General features: G+C 36.8%; 1 protein-coding gene across 1 annotated transcript in view; it reads left to right on the forward strand.

Annotated features, from left to right (window-relative positions):
- SOX5 (SRY-box transcription factor 5) overlaps positions 1-17,892 on the forward strand; it is a 971,057-nt gene that overhangs the window by 141,254 nt on the left and 811,911 nt on the right. Inside the window, exon 2 of the mRNA XM_054719220.1 lies at positions 8,280-8,361. The gene's annotated coding sequence lies outside the window, so the exon portion shown is untranslated. The remainder of the gene's footprint in view (positions 1-8,279; positions 8,362-17,892) is intronic.

Genomic DNA, 17,892 nt, shown 5'->3' on the forward strand with positions numbered 1-17,892 from the left:
AATTGCATAATATGGAACATATGCCAGTGTCCTTCAAATTTGCTACTCTGTGGTAACCTGAATAGATGGGAAAAAACTCACTGATATACAATGTATAAGGACATGCTAACTCTTAACATTTCGTTTTGGAACCTCTTGTGGGCTAGTGCCTGAAATAATATCGATGGTTGGGCCATTTATTTGTTATCAATTGATACTTTTGGCAGGTGGGTAAGTTTAAACCCTGGTGTCCTGGTTAGATTCCAGTGTGGATAGGTGATGATATTCCATCTGCTGTGCTCTTATTTTGCCTTCCTTAATGAAATGAAGCATAACTGCATTCTCAAGCAGATTGTTGACACACTCTAGATTTTAAAAGTTAGTATTTTTATTTCTCATTGTGTATTTCAGTAACATCAGACCTTGGTTCTAAGCTCAGCTGTGTTACTTATCTTCCTGTGATCTTGTTGTGTAAGTTAACTTTATCAAAAATGTATTTTCTATAAAGGTTGAGCAATAGCTTCCTTATAATGTTAACAGATTATGAATTATTGGTAGTCCATATTCTTTGGTAAGTAAAATAAGTGGAAAATTTTGTTCAGATTTCAAAAACTTCTGATTTCTATTAACTTTAATGCATTAGAAAGCACATTCTCTTAGATATTATCTTTAAAGTTGTCTATCCAAAATGGCATACATTAAGTGACAGCAATCTTGGTGTTTCACATCAGTCAGGTTTTCTTTGTATTTTTCTCCCTCACTCATCCCAATTAATTTTCCAGTTATCTCTTTACTGCAGACATAACTGCATGTGACGTTCTAGCTGGGGGAAACAGGAAGAATATCTCACATAGCTCCATTTATTCTGATGTTTGCATTTTTGGTTTACTCATCTCACCAATTTGCAAAAATATTCAACAGGTAATGATTCATGACACATTTTCACTCAAAATGATGAACTGATGACACCATCAGACTATGATAAATTATGTGTATATAGTGTCTTACCTAAAGCAATCACTAAAGAAGCTGTACAAAGAGACACTCAAAAATACTGTAGATAAACAAATTTTGCAGGAAGGTAGAAAAAAGAAAACAGAAAGGAAAAATAGAAAAAAAACAGAAACAAGTTGCAGATTTAAGCCATAACCTATCATTAATTACTTTAAATGTAAGGGGTTTAAACACAAAATTAAAAGACATATTGTCAGAGTATATTAAAAAATAGGGCCCAAGTGTATGCTATCTATAAGAAATTATCTTCATTTATAATGATATAGACAGGTTGAGAATAAAAGGATGGATAAAGATGTATCATGCAAAATTTAATATAAAGAAAGCAGGGATTACTATATTAATAACAAGAACAGTAGATTTTGGAGCAAAGAAAATTACCAGGGACAGAGAAGAATATTATATATAATTAAAGAGTTGCTCTATCAAAAAGAATGGTGATTCTAAGTGTATGTGCACTAAATTACTGAGCTGCAAAACACGTAGCACCTAATAGCAACAGGACACACATTCTTTTCATGTGACCATGGAACATATACTAAGATAGTCCCTATGCTGGACCAGAGAACACTTTTCAACAAATTTCAAAGAATTAAATTCATATGGAATATAATCTGACCACCATAGAATCAAATTAGAAATCAATAACAGAAAGGTATTAGGAAAATGTCTGAACACTTGGAGACTAAGCAGCATACACTATGAATAATCCATGGGTCAAAAAGGAAGTCTTAAGGAATGCAAAACTGCACTGCACTGAGTGAAAATAAAAATAGAGACCAAAATTTGTGGATCACAGACAAAGAAGTGCTCAAAGGGAAGTTTATAGCACTAAATGAATACATTAGAAAAGGTCTCAAGTCAATAATATAAACTCCCACTTCAAGAAACTAGAGAAAATAGAGCTGAATATACCCAAAGCAAGCAGAAAGAAGGAAATAATAAAAAGGTTAAAAGCCAATAACATTGAAAGAAGAAAAACAATCAGTTTAAAATCTGGTTATTTGAAAAGATTGATAAAATTGACAAGCCTCTAGCAAGACTGACAAAGAAAAAAGAGAAAAGACACAAATTACCAATATCAGGAATGCAAAAGTGTTTATCACTACAGACCCTGCAGACATCAAAAGGGTAATATGGGGATACTACAAACAACTCTCCACACATAACTTTGGCAATTTAGATGAAATGGATCAATTCCTTAAAAAACACACACACACAAATTACCACAACTCACCCAATATTAAGTAGATAATTTGAATAGACTTACAACTATTAAGGAAATTGAATCTGTAATTTATATACTTCCAAAATATAAATACCCAGTTCCAGATGGTTTCACAAGAGAATTCTAACAAACATTTAAAGAAGTAACACCACTTCTACACAAGCTAATCTAGAAAACCATTCGTTTTATGAAAGTAGTATTACCCAGATAACAAAATCTGACAAAGACAGTACAAAAACAGGAAACTAGAGACCAATATTCTTCATGAATACAGACATGAACATCCTTAACAAAATATTAGCAAATAAAAGTCAGCAATATATAAAACATTATATACTAGGACCAATTGGGGATTTTTTTTCCAGGGATGCAAGGCTGGAAAAAACTATCAGTGTGATTATCCATGTTAGCAGGCTAAAGAAGATACAGCACATCACCCTAGAAATTCCTGCAAAACAAAACACCCATTCATGATTTTAAAAAAACCCACAAAACTCAGAAAAATAGGAACAGAACTTTCTCAACTTGACATAGAGAATCTATAAAAAAAAACACAACACATAAAAATCTGCAACTAACATTATTTTTAATGATATAAGACTGAATTCTTTCCTCTAAGATCAGGAACAAGGTCAAGAATGTCTTCACTCAAAACTCTCATTCAATACAGTGCTAACCTTTCTAGCCAGTGAAAAAGATAAGAAAAATTAATTAAAAACATAGGGACAGGAAAGGAACAAATCCAACTGGTCCTATTTGTAGGTGATACAATTACTTATATAAAAAATTCCAAGGAACTTAAAAAAACATACTCCCTAAACTAATGAGTTCAGCAAAGTAGTAGGATACAAGATAAAAATACAAAAAATAATTATATTCCTATATAATTATAATGAAAAACTGGACACTAAAACTATAAATATAGTACCACTTATAGTCACTCAAAAAATTAAATACTTAGGTATAAATTTAATAAAACATATATAGGACTTGTATGATGAAAGCTACATAATACTGATAGAAGACCTAAATAATATATCATTTCCATGGACTGGAAGACTCACTATTGCAAGAAATTCACTTCTCCCTAAACTAATATCCAGATCTAACACAATTGCTATCAAAATTCCCGCAAGATTTTTTTGTAGATATAGGCAAAATTATTCTAGAATGTATATGGAAAGGCAAGTAAATTTGAATAAAGGGGAAAAGTGGGAGGAATTAATCTACTCAATTTCAAGATTTATTATATAGCTTCTAGAGGCCCAGTGCATGAATTTGTGCACCAGTGGGGTCCCTTGGCCTGGTCTGCTGATTGGGCCGAAACTAGCCCTCCAACATCCCCTGAGGGGTCCCGGATTGCGAGAGGCCACAGGCCAGGCCAAGGGACCCCACTGGTGCACGGTCAGGGCCAGAGAGGGACGCGGGAAGTTGGTCAGACAGAGGGACCATAGGAGGGCTAACCTACCGGTCAGTGTGTCTGCCCCCTGGTGGTCAGTGCATGTCATAGAGAGCGGTTGAGTGGCCTTAGCATATCATTAGCATATTATGCTTTGATTGGTTGAACGGACAACCAGACACTTAGCCTATTAGGCTTTTATTATATCGGATATTAATCAATACTGTGTGATATTGGCAGAGGGATAGACACATATATCAATGGAGTAGAACAGAAAACCAGAAATTGACCCATATGTATATTTCTGATTGTTTTAAAATATATTTTTATTGATTTCAGAGAGGAAGGGAAAGGAAGAGGGAGAGATAGAAATATCAATGATGAAAGAGAATTATTGATTGGCTGCCTCCTGCACGCCACTTACTGGGAATCAAGGTTGCAACACAGGAATGTGCCCTGACTGGGATTCGACCTGTGACCTCTTGGTTCATAGGTTGATGCTCAACCACTGAGCCACACTAGCTGGGCCAATTTTTGACAAAGATACAAAACCAATTCAATAGAGAAAACATAGCCTTTTCACCTCATGATGCTGGAGTAATAGGAAAAACAAGCCAACAAATAAAAACTTGATCTGTCTTCTTATACAAACACTAGAGGCCCAATGCACGATATTTGTACAAGGGGCTCAGCCCTCGCAGCCACGGCTTATTCCGCTGTTCGGCCATCCGGTGTAATTACAATATTATGCTAATATTATCATAGATTAACTGAAAATATGTTCTGAACTTAAATACAAAACTTAAAGCTATAAAACTTTTATAAAAAAAAAGTATAAAATCTTTAGGATCTTGAGCTAGGCAAAGCATTTTTCTCATTATACCAAAAGCATTGTCCATCAAAGGGGGAAAAATGATAAATTGGACTTGATAAAAATTGAAAACTTCATCAAATTAAATTTAATTATAACAATTAAAAACTTCTTAGGAGGATGAAAAGACAAGCTACAGACTTGAAGAAAATATTTGCAAACCATATATCTGACAAAAGACTAGTGTTAAGAATATAAACTTTCAAAACTCTATAGGAAAAAAATAAATCCAATTAGAAAATAGTCAAAAGGCATGAAGAAACATGTCCTGGGAGTGAACACTACAGATATAAAATAAGCACATGAGAAGATATTTGACATCATTAATCATTAGAGAACAGCAGAATGGCTACAGTAAAAACTAGCAACACCACCACACTCTGGCAAGCTCAAATTGGCTCAGTCAGGCATTGCTGGTGGGGATGTAAAACGGTGCAGCCATTCTGCAAAACAGTTTGGCAGGTTTTTAAAGAAAACTTAACATACTACTGCCATACATCCCAGCAATTGCACTCCTGGGCATTTATCCCAGAGAAAAGAAAATTTAAGTTCACGCAAAAACCTGTATCTGAATGTTTAGAACAGCTTTATTCATAATAACCCCAAACTGGAAATGTCACATTGTCCTTCAATGAATGAATGGTTAAAGGATTCACACCATTGAACACTACTCAACAATAAAAATGAATGAACTATTGATACACACACCAACCTGGATGAATGTCCAGATACTTATGTTGAATGTATGATTTCATTTGTATAGTATTCTTGAAATGACAAAATTATAGAAATTGTGAATGCATTAAAACTTTTCAGGTTTTTAAAGAAATTTATTTTCAATTACAGTTTTTACTTAATATTATTCTGTATTAGTTTTAAGTGTAAAGCATAGTGGTTAGACAATTATATAATTTCCAAGTTGTTCCCCCATTATTTCCTGTACCCACTTTAGCACCATACATAGTTATCACAATATTATTGACTATATTCCCTATGCTGTAATTTCCATCCTGTGACTGTTTTGTAACCACCAATTTGTACTTCTTTATCCCTTCACCTTTTTTACCCAGTCCCCCAATAAGTAGGAGGAGGTATGGGAGGGAAATGCATAGGGCTATAAAAGGGCAACATGAGGGATTCTTATGGTGATGGAAATGTTCTGTATTTTGACTATCAATATCATTGTCTTGGTACTGATGTGGTACTGTAGCTTTGCAAGCTGTTGCCTTTCAGGGAAAACGGGTAAAGAGTACACAGGATGCCCTAGCTGGTTTAGCTCAGTGGATAGAGCGTTGGCCTGTGGATTGAAGGGTCCCGGGTTTGATTCCAGTCAAGGGCACATACCTGTGTTGCAGGCTCGATCCCCAGTAGGAGGTGTGCAGGAGGCAGCCGATCAATGCTTCTCTCTCATCATTGTTGTTTCTATCTCCTCTCTCTCCCTTCCTCTCTGAAATCAATAAAAATATTAAAAAAAGAATACATAGGATATCTCTGTATTAATTTCTCAGAACTGCATGTGAGTCTACAGTTATCTCTTTTATTTTAAAAATAATAGACCCCTCTAATGGATTTTAGATGAAAATCCAAGGCCTTCCCTTAGCCCTTTCCAACCTCATTCATTTCCTATTTCTCTCTCATGCACATCATCCTGCATGCAGACACAGTGGCATTTCTGCTGCTCCCTGACATGCTTAGCAAGCGCTCACCACAGAGCCCTGGTAAATAGTCCCCCTTATCCACAGGAGATACATTCCGAGACCCCAAATGGATGCCTGCAACTGTGGATAGTACTAAACCCTAGATATGCTAAGATTTTTCCTATGAGAAAATTTAATTTATAAATTATGCACAGTAAGAGATTAACAACAAAAACTAATGGCAAAATAGAGCAATTCTAACAATATACTGTAACAAAAGTTATATGAATGGGCTCTCTCTCTCTCTCATAATACCTTATTGTATTGTACTCACCCACGTGATGAGATAAAGTGAGGCATTCAAAACAGTGTACAATTTAAAACTTATAAATTGTTTATTTCTGAAATTTTTTACTTAATATTTTTGGACTGTGGTAGACCACAGGTGACTGAAACCATGGATAGTGAAACCTTGGATAAAGGGGGACAGCTGTACTTGCTATTCCCTCTGCCTGGAAAGGGCCTCCCTCTGGCTCTGCCTAATCATCCTGGTCTCTGTTTAAGTGTCGCTGTGAATACTGGATCTAAAGTAGCACCTCTCTCACAATCTGCACCCTTCCCTGGATTTACTTTTCTTCTCTCATTAGAAACTGATTTAGTATATATTTTTTTAACTTCAAGTTCCTAGGATGAGAACCTTAAATTTCCTACTATCCCTCCTCTTTTCTATGTGTTCTGGGATTTTGAGCATTTGATTTGAAAACAGAATGGAGTTCCCTCAAAAAGTTAAAAATGCAACTGCCTTATAACACAATGATTCCACTTCTGTGAATATACCTGAAAAAAGCTGAAATACTAATTTGAAAGAATATATGCACCCCTGTATTCATTGCATTATTATTTACAACTAGAGGCCCAGTGCACAAAATTCTGCACAGGTAGGGTCCCTAGTTCTGGCCTGCGATCAGGGCCGATTTTCCCTGACTGCCAGCAGCTGACCCTGCCCCCCTCCTCTGCTGGGCCGGTCACCCTCTGTGTGTGGGGCGACCAGTGGGGCAATCGGGGCCCCGCTCGCTCACACCCACCTTGGCCTGGCACCGCCCGTGTCTACTGCCACCCACCCCTAGTTCCTCATTTCCCATCTGGTGATTGGAGCCAGCCAGCTGAGGGGAGGGATAGAGAGGTTGGCCCGCAGGCCCTGATCAGGCGATCGGGGCCTGCGGGCTGGGGGCAGCTCCTGCATTGGGCATCTGCCCCCTGGTGGTCAGTGTGCTTCATAGCGACTGGCCGTTCTGCCGTCCAGTTGATTTGCATATTATGCTTTTATTATATAGGATAACCAAGCTTGGAAGCAGCTCAAGTCTCCATCAGTAGATGGGTGGATACTTTTACCAATGGAATACTACTCAGCCATAAAAAAGAAGGAAATCTTACCTTTTGCAACAGGATTGATGGACTTGGAAAGTATTATGCTAAGTGAAATAAGCCAGTCAGAGAAAGACAAGTGCCATATGATTTCACTTATATGTGGAATCTAATGAAAAAATATAATAATCAAAATATAAACAGACTAAAAGAGAACAGACTGACAGCTTTCAGAGGGGAAGGGGGTTGGGGGGTTGTTGGGTGAACAAGGTGATGTGATTAAGCAAAAAACAAACAAACAAACAACCGCCTAAAATTCATAGACACAGACAAGAGCATGTTGGTTATCAGAGGGAAGGGAGTGGGGGAGGTAGAAGAGGGTAAAGGAGGAATAAATTGTGATGGAAGGAGACTTGATTTGGGGAGGTGAACACACAATACAATATATAGGTGATGCATTATAGAGTAGTACACCAGAAACCTATATAATTTTATCAACCAATGTCACCCCAATAAATTCAATAAAATAAAAAAATTAAGCAAACAAGAAAGACCTTTAAAAAAACAAACAGATTCTCTGTATTTTCTTTTCTTCTTCTGATGGCTCCTTATATGTCTATGTGGAATGTAAGGGTCCTGAAGTACTATGGATGATCTGTATTCTGTCATGCTTATCCCTGTTCACTGGTATTTTCTTAAATAGCTAAAGTTTAAAAGAGTTGGCCTTGACTCCACTTGCTATGAATCTGCCTCTAAGTGACTTAGCTCTTCTTAATTCTCTTCTAGGCATTTTAATCAGCCCATGGTATAAAGGCAAACTTCAAGAGGATCCTTAGAAGTCTTGGACAAGCCTCCCCACATGTGGCAGGTATGTCTCTGTTTAGACACTTACTGTGTAAGACATGTAACTTTATTCTTCTGTAAATAAATGTAAATTATATTTAGATTCTCCCTTTAACTGTGCGGCAACATTCTGAGATTGCATCTGAGTTCTAGGTGAGTTTATGAGGTACCAAGCTTTTGAGGGGTGATGCGCCTGCTCCTTGGCTGACTGAATGGAGAAAGAAGCACGACTGAAGGAAATGAAATAAAATACTTCAAATATTATACCCAATATGATAAAAATATTGCCTGTCTCTTTTGAGTACTTATCATGTGATTTTAATCTTTATAATGGTCCTGAATCTTTTATATTAATGGTTTGACATTTGAGGAACTCAGATGCATTAATTTGCTAGAGCTGCCATAATAAAGTACCACAGACAGGGTGTTTCAAACAGCAGGAATTCCTTGTCTCACAGTGCTGCAGGGTAGATGTCAGAAATCAAGGTGTCAGCAGGGTTGGTTCTTTCTGAGGGCTGTGCGAGAAGAATCTGCTCCAGCCCTTCTCCTTGGCTTGAGAAGGCATTTTCTCCGTGTCTTTAAGTATATTTTTATTGATTTCAGAGAGGAAGAGAGAGGGAGGGAGAGATAAAAACATCAATGATGAGAGATAATCATTGATGGGCTGCCTCCTGCACAACTCCCCCCCCCCCCCTCCGCCCCACTAGAGACCAAGCCCAAAACCAGGGCTTGTGCCCTGACTGGGAATTGAACCGTGACCTCCTGGTTCATAGGTTGATGCTCAACCACTGAGCAACACTGGCCGGGCTTCTCCATGTCTTTACATTGTCTTTCCTCTATGAGTGTCTGTCTCCATGTCCCAATTTCCGCTTTTTATAAGGACTCCAGCCTTATTGGACTGATCCATCAGGTCCCACACTAATGACGTCTTCTTGGCTAATTATATCTGCAGTGACCCTATTTTCAAAGGTCCATTCTGAGATCCTGGATGTTAAGACATCAACATGTGGATTTGGGGAGAACACACTTCAATCTATAACACCAGGGTTCAAAGAGGCTGACTGGCTTCAACACAGACCTCGAAATGCCATTGCAGGAATTCTGCACCATAACTGTGTGACTCTAGAGTTTGTGTCCTTTCTGTTGTACAACACTTCATCTCAGGCGACTCTTGAATGCAGGTCTGTGCAATGAGGGGAATGCTGTCTTTTCTTCAGCAACCAAATGGCATGGGTCCATTTAGGAAAAGAACTCCTACTTAGTCGTAAAGTCATACCACTGCATAAACTCAGAATAGCTCATCTTACACAAAGGAGAACAGGAACATGTTTGGGAAGAGATCCAATCTACCACATCATACCATAGGCTAGAAAGTGAATTTACTAGTATACCTAGACTAAAGTTATAGGATATGCCAGGATGCAAATAGGTCTGAAACTACTAAAATGGTGTCAACTTGAGTTTGGTGGTGTTATTCCTACGTCTTGTGGTTTGCATGTTTGGTGCTCTTGACTAGTATTCATATCTAAAGAGGCCCTGTGCATGTGGTCTGCTCATGTAGGGCATGTTTAAACAATGTGTACTAAAACAACATAGTTAAATCATGCAAAAAAGGGGGAAAATCTCTGCTCTAAAGTTCCTGTAGGCATTTACTGGATAATGATAATGATAGCTCTACTAAAAAAGGAGAAAATACGTTCAGCTTCAATGTGGATTGTATTTAGGAGAATTGTCAGATTATTTTGGATATTTTCCTTTTTAAAACAATTTTTTATTGCATCCTAGTGGGAGATAGGAATTATAATAGTGATTCGGAAAAATGGCTTTGTGCATATAAACATAATTTGAGTCTTGTAGTCGTCATCATTATTTTATTCCAGATGGCAAAAAATATTATTTTTTTCAGTTAGTGTCTGAAATATATACCTAAAGAAATAAGTCCCTTATAAGATTTTTCTTGCCAAAATTCTAGTAGATGCTCACTTACCGAGAAATATGTGTACTGAGAAATATTTAAGAAAAATACACTTTAATGAAGCTGCGCTAATGATATTTATTTAGCTAATTGTGTACAGGGATCTAAACATGATTTCACATAGAGTAGACTGTTGGCCATGCAAATAAGAATCTCACAGGTGTGCAGAGTTTTGGGAATTAGCAGATCTAATGAAAATCAGAGTATGCCTCAAAGAAATATTTCATTGTAAATTAGATTTCCCATTATAAAATAAATCCAGCCACATAACAAAAATATTTTAAAATAAGGGTAAAATTGCTAACAATACCAATAAGCAGAAGCAATAAAACTAACCTTTTGGTATATGTGTTTCTCCTCCTTTTTTATTTATTTGTTCGGTTGAGGATTACTGAGCACTGACTCAATGCAGACACTTGGGAAATAAGAAGTACTAGGAAAAGGTTCTTGCCCTGAAGGAACTTTTAAATTCCCGGGGGAAACAGGTAGTGAATCAGGCCGTACAGTAGGTGGTAAGTGCAATACTGGAGGATTGTGGGCCACAGAGCTTACTGTCAACTCTTGTCAGGTCTGGGAACGCTTTGTCAGGTAAGCTGGGATAGACACGTGTGAAGAAATTTGTTAGCCAGGACAGAGAAGAAAATAACTTTGGTTTGAGGAAGGAACATCTGCTAAAGTATGACAGGATTGAAATAACATCATACAGGAACTGTAAATGATGCATCATGTCTGTAACAACAGAGAATGAGGTTGGAGAAGTAGGTGGAGGTGACATCATGGAAGGATTAGTGCCAGTTATCCTATTGGCAAGAAAGTTTTCAAGTAGGGAAAGAATATGTGTAGAATTTTATTTTCAAAAAAAAATAATCTTTAGCAATATGATTGACTATATAGCTTAGAAATTAAGACCTTAGGAACTAATGGTTTGGTAAGGAGCCATATCTATCTATATATAAAGAAGCTGTAAAAAAGGTGAAATAAATGATGCTTGGCTTGCATGGGCCTCTAGCAGAATTTTGGTAGGGATTCTAAAATGAGTTCTCATGATTATATATTTTTATAAAATTTGCAAAAAGTATGAATTTTTAACTTCAATCACCCGTGAATACTTTCACTTTCTATATCGCTACCCCTCTGTTATGCTTCTCTTACTATTGGCATTGCGGCAGATTTTGTACTTGCAAGTTTACCTTTTTCTTTTTAACAGGGACCCCAAATTGCATAAGCTTAGGCCTCACTTTGCAGATCCATCCCCAAGATGACATTGCAGCAATTTAAGAGAAATGACAGTTTCTTAAACCAAGGTAGTAGCTGTAGAGATGAAACAGAAAAAGATGTGGAAGACTAATGGGGAGGAATTATTGGCTATGCTGTCATGAGGGAAAGACTAGTTCCAAGATTTCTTATTTCTATAGCTCTATGAATGGTAGGGCTGCTAACAGGAAAAGAATGGAAGGGGCAGGTCACTATTGTAAATAATAGTTTATTGAACATCTTTATGTGGGTGCATGTTTCATATTTTTGAATTTGCAAAGTGGATTTACTGTATCATAATGTATAAGAATTATAATGGATTTTGTTATCTATAACCAAAGTCTTTCTGAGATAGATTGTGCCATTAAAAACTGCTACGGTTATGTATAAAGGAGTTTTCTTGTCTACTCCCACTAGCATTGGGCATTATAATTATCAAACTAAATTATTGGGTAAAATCAGTATCTCCTTTTCATTTTATTACCCTGAGGGGAGATAAATACCATCCATTATTGTGACCTCTCTATACTAACCTATTTTCCAGGGCTGGTTATTGTGGTCTTTTCCTGGTAGGGATTTAGGAAGCATTAGAAGTTAGTTGTAAATCTTTTATGTAAGTAGTTATGTTATATACTCCAAATGCATGCATATATACATACAGGGGTGGACAAAAGTAGGTTTACAGTTGTAATACAAATCAAAATACAGTAATTATTAAATAATAATATAAGAATAAACTGTGTTTCATGTATTTACAACTGTAAACCTCCTTTTGCCAACCCCTGTAGATTACAAAACCTAGAAGTAGGTGGGGCTAAGCGGTGTTGTAGATTAGATAGTTTTAGACCATGTATCAGCAATGTTTTTTTCTAATAAGGACCAGATACTAAATATTTTAGGCTTTGTAGGCTAGATGAAATTGAGGCTATTGCATACATACTTTAAAAGGGAATTTTTCCCCCCACAAAATTTTAATTGACATTGTTCAAAATATAATAATAATAATTGAGTAAATTTTTCATAACAGAAGTCTAATAATGAGAAAAATTGAATTCTTTTTGGGGGAAGACATTTCACTTAGTTGCAATTCAAAGTTAATGTTCTCTATCATCAAATTGTTTGTAAGTGTTAATTCATTAAATCATTCTTATTTCACAGGCAGTGAGCTGGATTTGGATCACAGGCCAAATTGTGCCAACCCCTGTTTTAGACAATGACATTTAAAAGTCTTTTTTTTTTTCATTAGGCTTTGTTAAATGTTTTATTTGATAATAAGTTTCAGTTATTTGTATACTTTATTTAAACCCATGGCAACCTACAAGTTGTAAAACACTTACCAAAATGCACGTGTGTGGGGCATGGGTGGTTTTATTCTCCATTGCCAATGGTATTTTGGGATATATCTGAGGTAGCAACACTATTACAATGAACCATTTTGTCTATTTAGGTTAACAGACCAGAGAAGTGAAACAGGAAACTAGACTTGGCAGATCCAAATTTGGTCTGTTGGAGTATGTATTGGAATGACTTTGAGTATTCCTGTTGTTGACTTTGAGTTGGCTATAATTGGTTCTGTTCATTAAAGTCTGTTTCTACAAAGTTTGGGAGGTCTGTGCTTTGGTTATAGCTTTGCTGTTGCTCAGCAACATTCCAAAATGTCTTAATTCTTCCCCAACCCTCCCTCACAAACTTCATGTCTTAAATCTTAAAATATATTTTATCGCTTTCACATTACATTTGCTAATGGTTTTGGTGGCACAGCTACTGAGTTCTTATGGCTCCAAGAAAGAAAAGAAACAAAATGAAAAGGTATAAAAATTTAAAAAGCTAATAAATAGGTCACTTCACCCACTTTAGAGATGGGGCCGTATATCCCGAAAGTTTCAACTGGAATTTGATTCCTAAATACAAGATGGATTTTTTAAAACTCTTAATGAATAGTTTTGGAAGTCTATGAAAGCTTGGATAAATTTAGCTACTTTCATGAGTATGCTGAATTATAGATTGGATTTCTTAAGAACTGACATTTGGATGGAAAGTTTATGTTTTACCTTTTTAGTCAATATGGTACAAAGAATTGGTATCGTTCTAATGCATAATCAAAGATAATGCCAATGAATAAACTCAATGTAAAAACCTTATTTTAAAAAATATAAAAAGTTTTTCCTACATTACTGTTATGTAGAACATTTTGACTTAATATTTTGTTTAATGGATAAATATGCTATACATATTTATACAACAACCGTAACTATGTGTATTTTTTAAGAGAAAATGTATTGTTAGATTGCATTTTTTTTTTTCCTGAGAGTCAGCACAGGAGATAATTCCATCAAAAATAAATTTGGAGAATTATTTTCTTCTCTTATTTATTACCATAGGCTATTTGGAAAGCTAGATTCCAAATGCATGTTAACATAGTTTTCCTGCCAGTGGCTAAACTAACTCAACCTGCTCTTCTCAAACATTATCTTGTTGTTTTTTTTTAGCTGCTGAAATATGTGGCAATTTAAAAAAAATCTTTAATTCCACATTTTGTTTATACTTTAGATACAGAAGGTCTTTGTTTTTTTTTTAGAAAGCCAGTACTAACAGCTTTATAATACCAAGAACAAAATTTGCTCCAAACACCATTCTTTTTTATTTTTCACTGAGTTCTCTAATTATTGTTAATTATCATTGGAATTCCTGTATCTTAAAATAAATAAATTCTTTTAATAGATGCTTATAATTACAACTATTGACAAATATCTGATATTTGTTATTACAAAAAACAAAAACACTTGTTCAATTAGAAAAGGAGTAAATTATTTTACCAGAGGCAAAAGAAGCCTTAAGGCCCTTCTCTCTTATAAATTCTTTCCAGGTTTTGGGGCGAAGCTGTAGACAGTGTGTCCAGTTGATCACATGTTTTGTAAAATTAGCAAAGTAAACAATTTTAATTGCAATCATTTATGACCAGCACATCTACTTTAACCTTCCTCCATTCCTTTCCTGTTTTGCAGTGGCTTTGGCGAGGCCATGGGTTTGTTTTGGTGTGTGTGTGGGGTGGTCTAATAAAAGAGGAGTCAGACTGAGGACAGAATGATTTTAAATGTAGTGCGATATAGTTATGTTGTTTGCAAACACTCCTAGGTATAGTGAAGCTATTGATGATGTTCCACTTTGCCAAGTCACTGGAGCCTAGTGACACACAGGTGAGGAACCAGAGGCCATCATGCCCTATGACAGGCAATGACAGTTGGCACATGTAGGTAGGGGACAGACTCCAGATTCGAGACATACTGAGCCAGAATCTACTCTGTGGAAACCTTTCTTGTTACTAGGATATGGTTTGTGTCAGTGCCCAGTCACAATAGACGTTCTCTTCTGTCAGAGATTAATGATTGATGCAGTTAATACTATTATTAATGCATCATATATATTTTTTCTTTTTTTGATTGATATTACATAAATGGAATTTCTTAGATACCTGTGCTTTTAGGGAACAAACTTGTAGCGATAATACAGGCAGCAAGCACCACTATGGTGTGTACAATTGCATGTTTTCTGAATCCAAATTATGTGTAGTTAAAAATAATTTTTTATTTCTTTATTGATTAAGGTATTACATATGTGTCCTCATCCCCCCATTAACCCCCAAAATGGTCCCACTCATGCCTTCACCTCCCTGGTGTCTGTGTCCATTGGTTATGCTTATATGCATGCATACAAGTCCTTTGGTTGATCTCTCCCTCTTACCCTCCCACTCCCCTACCTTCCCTCTGAGGCTTGATGGTCTGATCGATGCTTCTCTGTCTCTGGATCTGTTTTTGTTCATCAGTTTATGTTATTCATTATATTCCATAAATGAGTGAGATCATGTGATATTTATCTTTCTCTGACTGGCATATTTCACTTAGCATAATGCTCTCCAGGTCCATCCATGCTGTTGCAAATGGTAAGAATTCCTTCTTTTTACCACAGCATAGTATTCCATTGTGTAGATGTACCACAGGATTTTAATCCACTCATCTGCTGATGGGCATTTAGGCTGTTTCCAAATCTTAGCAATTGTAAATTGTGCTGCTATGAACGTAGGGGTGCATATATTCTTTCTGATTGGTGTTTCTAGCTTCTTGGGATATATTCCTAGGAGTGGGATCACTGGGTCAAATGGGAGTTCCATTTTTAGTTTTTTGAGGGAACTCCATACTGTTCTCCACAATGGCTGCATTCCTACCAGCAGTGCAAGAGGGTTCCTTTTTCTCTGCATCCTCACCAACACTTGTCATTTGTTGATTTGTTGATGATAGCCATTCTGACAGGTGTGAGATGGTACCACATTGTTGTTTTGGTATTAAACAAATTAGATGAAAAAATGGATTATCTTTCTATTTTCTCTATAGAAAATGATATTTATAGAGACAATCAAAGAGTGCAGTCAACAACTGTAGGGGGGAAAGCATTAGAGAGGTGTGGTCAGAGAGCTAGTTAATCTGAATATATGCTTTCTTTCAGATTTTGTGATGTTTGTGATATTTATCAGTAGTTTAAAGTAGTAATTTATTGGGGTATTTTTCACGTTAAATATTCACTTTTATGTTAAATTAAAAATTTTAATTCGTATTCTTATTCTAACATTGCATAAGCTTTGGGCCCCCACAAAACCTGGATCCACAGAATAAATACTTATTAAATATTTAGATACCATGAAGGTAAGGGCCACTTTTAGCCTGGCATGGAGCCTAGTATATAGTTGTCACTCATTATGTGTTTGGAACAGAATGCATTTCCATAATAATAATTAGTTATTTTTTTTCAAATGACTGGTACTTTATATGGACATTAATAATATCTGCAAGTTGTAGCTAAGAAGAATTTTTACCTTCTCAGGGCCTTGAGGTGATTAAACTATTCTACAAAGCATTTTCCTATGGGTGAAAAACTATTAAGAGTCCTTCATTTAACCAGGAATTTGATATAAGGAAGTAGTATTTATTTGACCATTTACCTAAACTACCTTTTCTGCTTTAACTTGTCAAAGGAAAAAAAATGAAAAGGAAGGAAGGAAGAAGGGAGGGAGGGAAGGAAAGAGGGAAGGGAAGAGAAAGCCTCATAAGTCAGAAGACTTTCTGGTCAGAATCCCATATAATAAAAGGGTAATATGCAAATCAACCGAACAGCGGAATGACCGGTCACTATGACGCGCACTGACCACCAGGGGGCAGACACTCAATGCAGGGGGAGCGCTGCTCAGCCAGAAGCCAGGTTCATGGCTGATGAGTGCAGCAACAGTGGTGGGAGCCTCTCCTTCCTCCACAGCAGCACTAGGGATGTCCGACTGACGGCTTAGACCCTCTCCTTGTGGGGAGTAGGCCTAAGCCGTCAGTCTGACATCGCCCAACGGCTCCCAGACTGCAAGAGGGTGCAGGCTGGGCTGAGGGACCTGCCCCCTTGAGTGCACGAATTTCATGCACCGGGCCTCTAGTGGATTATAATGTTGTAATAGTAGGACAACCTCTGAACAGGTGGGTCAAATTCTGAAATGTGGCCAGGACACAGTTAATAGCATTCCTAGGAAAGTGGTAACGAGTATTATTAAGATTGTCCATACATAAATCCTTCCAAATAGTAATTGTCAAACAAAAATATATGTAACTAGTATATTTGTCTTGGTTGTGTCTACCTGTGTTTTAAATAACTCATTGTCACAGGGCAGTACTTATGGTGTTTCAAGGAATTAAGCCCAACATCTTCCTTTGGTCAACACATTTTGCATTTTAACTAACACTCTGTCCTAAGCATCTCTGTGCTCACCTATCTTCCACTTGTACCTGGAGATTTAGACATATTCTTCCCAAGTACAGACAACCCCCTTTTAAAGCATCGATTTGGGGTACACAAATGGACAGGAGTTCCCAAAGATGCATCTGGGGATGACTGCTCCTACATCATTCGCCTGATTACTGCTAGGTGTGTTGATAGAGGACTTAAAAAGTGTTAGCTGGCTGGGCCTGTGTGGCTCAGTGGTTGAGTGTCAACCTCTGAACCAGGAGGTCATGGTTTGATGCCCTGTCAGGGCACATGCCCAGGTTGCAAGCTCTATCCCCAGTCGGGGGCATGCAGGAGGCAGCCAATCAATGATTCTCTCTCATCATTGATGTTTCTATCTCTCTCTTCCTCTCTCTTCAATCAATTAATATATACTATATATATTTTAAAGTGTTAGCTGGATGAGGCCTGAATGTGGGGGCTGCTGCCGTGCCGTCATCTACAGGGTTAACCAGTCTTGCCAGCGTGAACAATGGAAACAGGGCAGCTCTAAATGAAATGAGCTGAATATTT

The sequence above is a fragment of the Eptesicus fuscus genome, chromosome 7, assembly GCF_027574615.1.
Source record: "Eptesicus fuscus isolate TK198812 chromosome 7, DD_ASM_mEF_20220401, whole genome shotgun sequence".
NCBI lineage: Eukaryota > Metazoa > Chordata > Mammalia > Chiroptera > Vespertilionidae > Eptesicus > Eptesicus fuscus.